The following is a 10,218-nucleotide window of genomic DNA, read 5'->3' as shown; positions in this document are numbered from 1 at the left end:
CCATGTGATCGATTGCTGTTCCATTCTACACTCTGCACCGATGCCACGTAATTGGTGAACCTCATAACGGAAGCAGAGAGCACCGCTGCCAAAGGGTCTTGCTCCACCTTTTAGAAGTTCCGGTTTTGACATGTTCCAACCTCCCATAAGGAGCACAACGGACAATCAGAGAACCATTGCGTGAGGCTATCCAGCGAGATGCCCACGGTCTTAAAGATTCCCTGCGCTCAGCGCGGTACAGCTTTTGGGGAATGTACACTGATCTCACAAGGTACAACAGAGTGGAAAACATTGAGAACCTTGGATACAAAGTTGCCTGGTTCTTCCAAATTTACGAAATTTATTATCTGTCCTGTCTCAAATTACTCATATGCTATAATCCCTCAAATACTATTTTCTGAAAGAAATCTTATCTAATTTGTATTTGAAATGAAATACAATGAAATACGCTCCACACATAGCCAGTTGCCAGGTTCTCCCAATCATATTACACTTACTATATGTCAAGTCTCAAATTACTCATACACTGTATGCCAAAATATTGTTTTCAAAAATAAATATCTAATTTGCATTTGAATGAATCAAAAGAGCAGGAAGGTCTTGTTCCTGTCCTGTGACAGAAGTATGTGCACGTTTAGATAAATCCCACGGCAGATGAGTTCATTATGTGACATGTGTTGGTTGACTTTAGAAATAGCTTCCATTACATCAAGCCTTGCCACGTGTTCCTGGAATCTCAGTGTATCTGTGAAATAATACAGCGTGTGGGTTGAAGTGGGGGGTTTTAAGGGTTTGGAGTGATGGGATCTGTGCTCTGGTTGCTTGGAAACAACCAAGAAACAAACTTACGCAAAGCTTTCAGTTTACCGAACAGTGAAGCTGTGATGTATAACTGAGCGAGTGGCTCACCGTGCTGATATCAAGCTACAAAATACTGTCCCGTCTCATTTTATTTTTCCCACAAGTGACAGATCTGGTTTCTCTCTTGGACAGTCGGAGTCTAAAATAGACCTAAATTTTTTGATGTGAATAAACATTTCTGGTGAATGGAACCTCAGATCAGCTTCGGATTGATGGTGTTTATGCTCTCCTTGTTACCGTGATTTGCTGTTGTTTTGTCCGCAGTTTCCCTGTAGTCGATCCTTTCAGCTCCACGCATGGAAAGAATCTTTTGGAAGAGACAGTGCCATTTATAAACCAGGGGAGTGAGCCAAATCGTGGCCCAGGGCTGTGTGAAAAGCCAACAGATCTCGTGTACTGCACAGAAATCTACCAGATTGTTGAGAGAACAATACTCTGCATTTTCATAGCAATTTATAATGCTGAAGTCCTCTCCCAGAGCTTTGCGGTAATAAACGTGTGGTGAACTGTTTTTATAGACCAACGCGACAGCCATTTTGCGGTGGGTACTTTAGACATGCACGAGGGGAATGACCAAACCATGGAAACAATTTTATCCGGGGGGAATTGTTGGCTAGGATACCCGGAGAAATTCCTCTCTCTTTTCAAATAGTACCATAAGATCTTTAACATCCACTTGAACAGGCAGATTGGGCCTCAGATTATCGTCTCATCCAAAGGACCATATCTCCAACAATACAACAAACCTCCAGCACTGCATTGACAATACGAGTCCAAGTCCCGACGTGGGGCTTGAACAACCTTCGGACCCAGGGTGAGAGCGCTACCACTGCCAGGTTGACACAGGCCAAGTCTGGATTATTGGAGGACTAAACCTCTGGCAAAGTCCCCCAGGAGCTTCACCAAAGGGGTAGCCTAGTTTATGGAGATCCCGACGTGGGGCGCAAACCCAGATGGTAGAGTATTATCAACTGAGCCAGGCTGCCACTGGTCATGTAGTCTGGATGTCGTCTATTATGATGAAGTCAATGCTCAAAGCTTGGAACTTCCAGAGAGTCTAAACTTAGCTTTCATTTATCTCGGGGGAAGTGATGAATTGTTGCACTCTTATAAACATTTACAGCTGGTAAATTCAGGCACAGTTCGATGAATTACTTTGGAAACGTTATTGTAAACTTACAGAAACCCTTGTGAGGCCTTTTATCCATAAAGAGAAATATGCTCTCACCTGTTCTGTTTAACATCCCATCCATCTTCAGTGCAGAATACATGGGGATGTTAGTTGGTAACTTAAGTGCTATCAAAGCTGCTTTGCTTTACCTTAATTGAACCCATGATACCTCCTTGCTTGAATGTACTATCTCAGGCTGGAGGTGTGGGGGGGTGGGGGTTATCTCAATGGATGTCTAGTTCCACCCAAGCACCTCAACCAATAGACTGTTCTCTGCTGGTCAGCATGAAAGAAAGAAAAAAAGCATTTTTATAGCACTCAGAAGGCCACAGAGCCTCAACGCCTTTTGCAGTAGTTACTATTGAGTAGCGAGCCCATCAGCGCGAGGTGGGAACTGAGTGAGGTGGACCAGATTGAGAATTCTGTTAAGGAATTTGGTGAGAGTGGGAATTTGGTGCAGAGGGGGAAAGAGGTGCATAATTATAAAATATATAACATATTAAAATAATATAAAACATTTCTGGGACTATGGCAGAGCAGCTGAGTGCCATGTGGGAACTCCAGGATACTTTGTGTGCCCTGGACAGACGTGTGTAGGAAGTGCCTTTGGCTGCTCGAGCTTGAGTTTCTGAGTTTGAGGAGAGGCTAGTGCTACTACATAGCATACGGGAGACTGAAAGGTTCATGGATTGACCGTCACCCACAGCGGGTTCAGAAGGAGAGTGAGTGGGTGACCACCCAGCATGGTAGGAAGAGGGGACGGGCAGTGCAGAAATCCCTTGAGAATGTGGTACTCAAAAACTGGTTCTCTGTATTGAATACCGGTCAGGATGATGACACCTCTGGGTTGGGAGTCAAAAGCAAATGGATGCACAAGGGGACACAGGAGCAATGGAAAACCTTCAAGAGGGAGATTGTTTGGGGACAGAACAAATACATTCCCACAGAGGTGAAAGGTAGGGCATCCAAACCTCCCTGGATAAATAAGGAAATTGGGATTAAAATAAAACAGAAAAAGGAGGCTTATGATAAATGTCAGGTCCAAAATACAGAAGGTAATCAAATGAATATAGAAAGTGAGAGGAGAACTGACAAAGGAAATAAGAGGGGCGAAGAGATTGTATGAGAAAAGAGTAGCGGATAACATAAAAGGGAACCCTAAAGTATTTTGTAAGGATATAAAGAATAAAAGGTTAGTCAAAGGTACGGTGGGTCCAATTAGGGTCCAGTTTTGAGGGGATTCGATAGGGTGAACAAGGAGAAACTGTTTCCACTGGGAGGGGAAATCGGTAACCCGAAGACACTGATTTAAAATAGTTGGGAAAAGAAACAGAGGGGAGGTGAGGAGAAACTTTTTCACACAGCGAGTTGTTCGGATCTGGATTGCATTGCCCAAAAGGGTAGTGGAACCTAATTCGATAACAACTTTTAAGAGAGAAGTAGATCATTATTTGGGGAGGACAAGTTTGCAGGGCTATGGGGAGAGCACGGGGGAGTGGGATTGAATTGGATAGCTCTTTTCAAAGAGCCGGCACAGACATGACAGACCAAATGGCCTCCTTCTGTGCTGTAAAATTCTATGATTTTATGATAGTGACTGACTGTCTGTGTAAGCACATGTGGCACCCATGCTGCTTCCAGGAAGCTGCTACAGGTAGACTCCAGGTTAATGTTTCTCTAGGTTTGTGGACCAGGAACACCAAGAGAAATCCCTTCTTGAATAACACCATTGGCGATTTACCTGAACAGGCAGACAGGACCTCAATTTAACATTTCATCTGAAGGATGCACCTCCTGACAATGTAGCGCTTCCACATTACTAGACTAGCCTAGACTATGAGCTCAAGTCCTAACAGCTTCAACCCACAACCTTTCTGATCCATAGGCAAGAGTGCTGCCAACTGAGGCAAGCCATCATCATTAAAGTGAAAGCCTTCAAAATAACGGGAGCTTGAATGAAGAAGGGCCTTCAGCCCAATTGATCTCATTATTTCTGAATACCCACCTCACTCTGCAATGCCCCACCAGCAATTCACCAGAATGTTAGCCTAGACTTGTGTGAGTTAAAAGTCCTTACCTGGTGCTTGTACCGGCAAACTTCTGCTTCAGAGGTGAAAGTGCTATCAACTGAGCAAGGCTGACACCTAACATACTATTTACAGATCAGCAAAGGACTTCCTGGGCTGTGTGGCATTCACCCTCTGAGCCATCGAAGATCAACTCCCAAGCACTGCATTAGAGTGCCATCTTATATGATGTGATTCCAAGTCCCTGTGTGGGGCTTGAACCCACAACCTTCTGACTCAGAGGCGCGAGTGCTATCACTGCGCCAGGCTGATACACACTGAGCCTGCATCATTGGAGAACAAAATCTCTGACGAAGTCCCCCAGTAGCTTCACTAAAGTGATAGCTGGATTGTGGAGGTCCGAATGCAGAGTCATCTCCTCAATTGATTCCTATGAATACTGGATTAAATAACCCACTCTTAAAGACACGACAGACCATGTTGGTGATTGTCAACCTGTTCTTATTCAAAGCCAATTTATTCCCAGACATGAAACGGGGACAGATTTACATTTCATTGCAAGAAATCTGGCTTTGAACCTGCTTTGGACGAGCCTGCCTGAAGAGGTAACGCAAACAACCTCAGATAGTTCCTAACTTGTTGCTCATTAATAACGGTCGTGTGGTATTGTATAAACGGCTATGGTGCATTTTTATCCAGTGAAGAATTCTTCTATTTCTGAGCCTCTTGCCAATTGGCGGGGAATGGGCAATTCAAACATGCAGTGGACGTCACTGTCCTGCAGAATCTGCTCCTCCAACACCAATAATATTAATAATAATAATAATCCTTGCATTTGATATAGCGCTTTTCACGTTGGGAGGACGTCCCAAAGCGCTTCACAGAATATACTGTAAAATGAATTGACTGTATATTTGTGGGCGAACGCGGCAGCCAATTGCGCACAGCAATGACCCACAAACAGTCGTAGATTGAAAATGACCAATTTATTATTGTTTTGAGTTTTGGAGGGATTATTATTAGGTGTGTGGAGTAAGGAAACTTGCCCAAGGTTTCGCCCTGACCTGCCTGGAAGTGAACTCAGGTCTCTCGCTTGCAAAGCGAGTGCTCTAACCACTGAGCTACAGGACTCCAAACCAACTTGTGGAGTCCTGTAGTGTATTGATTAGAGCACTAGCTTTGCGAGCGAGAGGACCCAGGTTCGATTCTCGGGCAGGGCAAAATAGGTTAGTTTCCTTACTTCACATGCCTCTGTTTTCCTAAAAGTAAGTAGGAACCCAATTGTTAGTTGATTGGTGGATCGCTTTCCGGGGATAATAATCTCTTCATAAAAATAAATAAATTGGTGGGACACTGCTGTGTGCAATTGGCTGCTGCATTTCGCCCACAAAATACACAAGTCAATTCACTCTACCAGTCTGAGTAGCTACCCTTTACCCCTACTTTCTGTTTTCTGTCTTGTAGCCAGCTCTGCTACCCATTCTGCTTCTTTGCCCCTGACTCCGCATGCTCTGACCTTGTTTATTAGTCTATTATCCGGTACCTTATCGAACACCTTTTGGAAATCCAAATATATGACATCTACTGCATTACCATTGTCTACTCTTTCTGTTATCTCTTCAAATAATTCAATGAAGTTGGTCAAACCTTCCCGTTTGAAATCCGTGTTTATTATATTTTCAGTTCCTGGATGTTTTTCTATTACCTCTTTCAGTAAGGAATCCTTTCCTACCACCAATGTTAAGCTGACAGGTCTATAGTTCCCTGGGTTTGTTCTATTTCCCTTTTTAAATATAGATATAATATTAGAGCACTTTGCAAACGAGAGGACCCAGGTTCGATTCTCGGACAGGGCAGGACCTTAGGTTTGTTTCTTTACTCCACACGCCTCTGTTTTCCTTGAAGTAAGTAGGAACCCGGTTGTTAGTTAATTAGTGGATCGCTTTCTGGGGATAATAATCCCTTCAAAAAAAAAGATAAGCTTATGGGATACTGCTGTGCGAAATTGGCACTATCCTCTGGCACTATCTTTTCTAATTAATTATATATAAATATAATATACACATGTGTAATAGTACCTCTGCTATCGCTTCCCTAGATTATTTCAATATACGTGGATACAAACCATCTGGACCAGTGGTTTTATCCTCCTTGAGTTTGGTTAGTTTATCGATTATCTCCTCCCTTTTTTTCTTAAATGTATTTATATCATTTTTGATCTCTTCTTTTACTGTCATTTCCACCTGATAAATACTCTCCCTGGTAAATACTGAGGCAAAGTCATTATTCAGTATTTCTGCTGTCGCTGCCTGGGAGCTTATCTTGTCCATCCCTTAGTGGCCCTATTCCTATTTTAATTTTTCTTTTGTTATTTACATGTCTGTAGAATATTTTACTATTTCTTTTTCTATTCCTTGATAATTTAATTTCGTAGTTCCTCTTTGCCTTCCTAATTGTTTTTTTGACTTCTTTCCTAACGTCTTTGTGTTCTTTATATTCTGTGAAAAGCTTTGAAACATCTCAACAATATTATTAGCAAATACAAGGATTATTATTATTCACTGTAAAATGTAGTGACTGTATTTTCTGTGCGAGCTCTGTAGCGAATTTTGGGCACAGTCTACTCCGGTGTTTTTCTCCTCTGTTTTTGATTGTCTTAAATTGGTGCCCTTTCAGGAGCAACGACTCTGACTGTTTTCTTTGTCCCAACCGGAGGGAGACCAGGGCCTCTGGTTGCTTCACCTATTCCAGCCTTGGCTGAGATCGGGTGACAGGTTAATGCAGCCACCACAAGGTCTTTGACCTTTCTGGTTAGTTTCCCTCGCAACCATTAAGTGTATTCACTCATTCATACACATTCAGGGGGACAGGGAGGGCAGGGCACAGATGCAATACACTGGGTCACATGGGTGACGTCATGCCCATTTGTCATGGAGTATAACCCTCCCTGTGCCCCTGCCCCCCAAGAGAGAAAGAGGGAAAGGTTAAGGTTACTTTCCCTCATGGGGGTGAGGTGGAATCAGAGTTCCTCCTTTACTTTGTTGCCTGAGTGTGATTCATTCAGTGACATAATCTTTCTGTAACCTCCCAAGCCTGAGAGTGTGATTTTTGTCACGTCACAGGATTGGGTTAGATGAAGAAGGCTGTTTGGCCCATCTGATCTCAAAATAATAATCCTTGCATTTGATATAGCGCCTTATCACGTCTTTGAGACGTCTCAAAGAACATCACAGAATATACCGTAGACTCTTGTTCTGCTCTCTTGGTACATCCCAAAGTACTGTTCTTGGTTTACTTGAACAATCTCACTTAAACATTTATACACCTCTATGTGATCCCCTCTGAGGCAGTCTTCTCTCAAAATTGTTTCTCTAATTGTGGCTCATAGCTCATTTGGCTAACAGTGGGGATCATCCTCTTTGCTCTCCTGTGTGTTGCCTCTAGAATCAGGGCACCCTACTTATGTCACAGTGACCAGAACTGCCCTCAGTGCCCCCCCCCAGGTGTAGCCTGACCAACAAACACTGTACAGCTTGAGTTTGACGTCTGAGGAGCCCGACTTGACTGATTTGGCAACCTCGCATCCTGTTTGTCATGTTTATTTCTGCCTCGCACTGTTTTGACACAGTGAGCGATGAGTCAACTAACACCCCTAGATATCATTTAGCTTCCCCCATAGCAACACATCTGAGTTCTATTTTTGTGTATGTGTCTTTTTCCTTTCTTGATCACTTGCACTCTGTTTTTCTGTCTCACAGTCTCCTTCACTGTATTTCTCTTTTTATTTTTGCCTATACCTATTTTTCTGTTTTTCCTTGTTTCGTTTGCACACACACACACAACACCCTCGCACTCTGTTTTCCCTCCCCCCATTTATTTCACTCGGGTAAAAAATCTGATGGAGATCTGAAAATCCATTGTTTGAAACAAGATGTTGGAACAAGGTAACATAGGTTTAGAATTGCAAAGGGCCATTTCAGGACAGATGCCAGCAAGTTCTTTGTTACGCACAAATTAACTAATTGCAACAGGTTACCAGGAAGAATGAGTTGAGGCCAGGACACTGGGTTTCAGTTTAATAACGCAGCTTGACATGATAACAGGAAGATTGTAGGGATGAGTGTTCTGGTAGGATGAGAATCAAATGGGCCGAAGAGCCTTCTTCATCTGATTACCTCTCGTCTCTCTGAGGAAGTCTAGCTCTGCTTTGAGGAAACACCCTATCGAACAGCAGTTTCCTCATTCTTTTGCCACATTTGTGCAACGTAATAATAATACTAATCCTTGCATTTGATATAGCGCCTTATCATGTCTTCGAGACGTCTCAAAGCGCTTCACAGGATGTACTGTAAAGTGAATTGACTGTATATTTTGTGGGCGAAAGGCAGCAGAAGTGACCAATTTTATTATTATTATTTTCTTTGATGGGATTATTCCCCCCAGAAAAGCGATCTGCCAATCGACTAACAACCGGGTTCCTACTTACTGCTAGGTAAACAGAGTAGTGTGGAGGAAGGAAACTTGCCCAACATTTCGTCCTGCTGGGAATCGAACCCATGTCTCTCGCTTGCGAGATTGTTGCCATTAGGACTCTGTTTGCTTCCCGGTAGAGTGCTCTGGTTGTGAGTGCTTCGAGGTGGAACGGGGCAAACTCACTGCCAGTGTAGAACGAGTAATGTAGGCATTTCCCACTGAGGGGCACCTGAAATGAAAAAAAGGAAGGAGACGGGTGCTCCTGACTCTTACTATGTGTATAAATAATAGAAGTGTGTCAGCCTGACACAGCGGTAGTAACTCTCACCTCTGAGTCAGAAGGTTGTGGGTTCAAGCCCCACGTCAGGACATTGCCTAAGCTGACAGTCCAGTGCAGTGCTGGAGGCGTGTTGTATTGTCAGAGGTGCCGTCCTGTGGGTGAGACGTTAAAGCGAGGCTCCGTCTGTCTGTTCAGGTGGACATTAAAGATCCCGTGGCACTATTCGAAAAGAGAAGGGAGTTTCTCTCTCCTGGTGACATCCTCCCGACGTGAAAGGCGCTACACAAATATAATTTTGTTGTTGTTGTTGTTCTGGCCAACAATCCCCCGAATAAAATGTGTTACTCACTCCATGGCTGTTTTTGGGACATTGCTATGCACAACTGGCTGCCGCATTTCGCTCACGAAATACACAGTCAATCCATGTTATGGCAGATCCCGTGAAGCGCTTTGAGAGGACGTGAAAGGGCCATTTTTAAATGCAAGGACTATGGATCATCATTTTTACCCACTTTCCAACTGGGGTCACTGGACAGGGATTAAATAACAACAATAATCCTTCCATTTGGTGCAGAACCTTTTGTCCAAATGTATCGAAGCACTGCACAGGATTTATCCCATAAGTGTAGTGAATGTGTATTTCGCAGGTGAAAGCTGCAGGTAAATTGTGTACAGCAATGTCCCCGGTACCTCCCCTCCCGCAAAATTTTTAATCTGGTGGATCATTGGCCAGGACACCGGAAGAGAGAAACTCCCTTCTCTTTTTGAATAGTGCCAGGGAATCTTTAACTTAATAATAATAATCCTTGCATTTGATATAGCGCTTTTCACGTCTTCCAGACATCCCAAAGCGCTTCACAGAATATACTGTAAAGTGAATTGACTGTATATTTGTGGGCGAACGCGGCAGCCGATTGCGCACAGCAGCGTCCCACAAACAGTCGTGGATTGAGAATGACCAATTTATTATTGGTTTTGTTTTTTTTGGAGGGATTATTATGAATAGGCGTGTGGAGTAAGGAAACCTGCCCAAGGTTTCGCCCTTGACCTGCGTGGAATTGAACCCCAGGGTGTCTCGCTTGCAAAGCGAACGCTCTAACCACTGCGGGACTCATTTGCACCTGAACTTGCACCTGAACAGGACCTGGGGACTAACGTCTCATCCCAAGGACGGCAGCAAATGCAGTGCTCCCACAGACCCCAACCCCACCCCCCCCCCCCCCCCCCCCGGGCACGGCACGGCACTGCACTGCACCGCGAGCACCAACCTGAACCGTGGCGGCTCAGCGCTGCTGGCGTTGCCCGTTGCGCTGCGCTGCGCTGCGCTGTTCTGGGACCGTCCCGAGAGAACGAGCAACAACGCCGGGACATTTAGACGCTTTCTCAGCGCACCACCACCACAACAA

Source organism: Callorhinchus milii, unplaced genomic scaffold, assembly GCF_018977255.1.
Source record: "Callorhinchus milii isolate IMCB2004 unplaced genomic scaffold, IMCB_Cmil_1.0 Scaffold7, whole genome shotgun sequence".
Lineage (NCBI taxonomy): Eukaryota > Metazoa > Chordata > Chondrichthyes > Chimaeriformes > Callorhinchidae > Callorhinchus > Callorhinchus milii.
Note: the sequence above shows the minus strand (reverse complement) of the source record.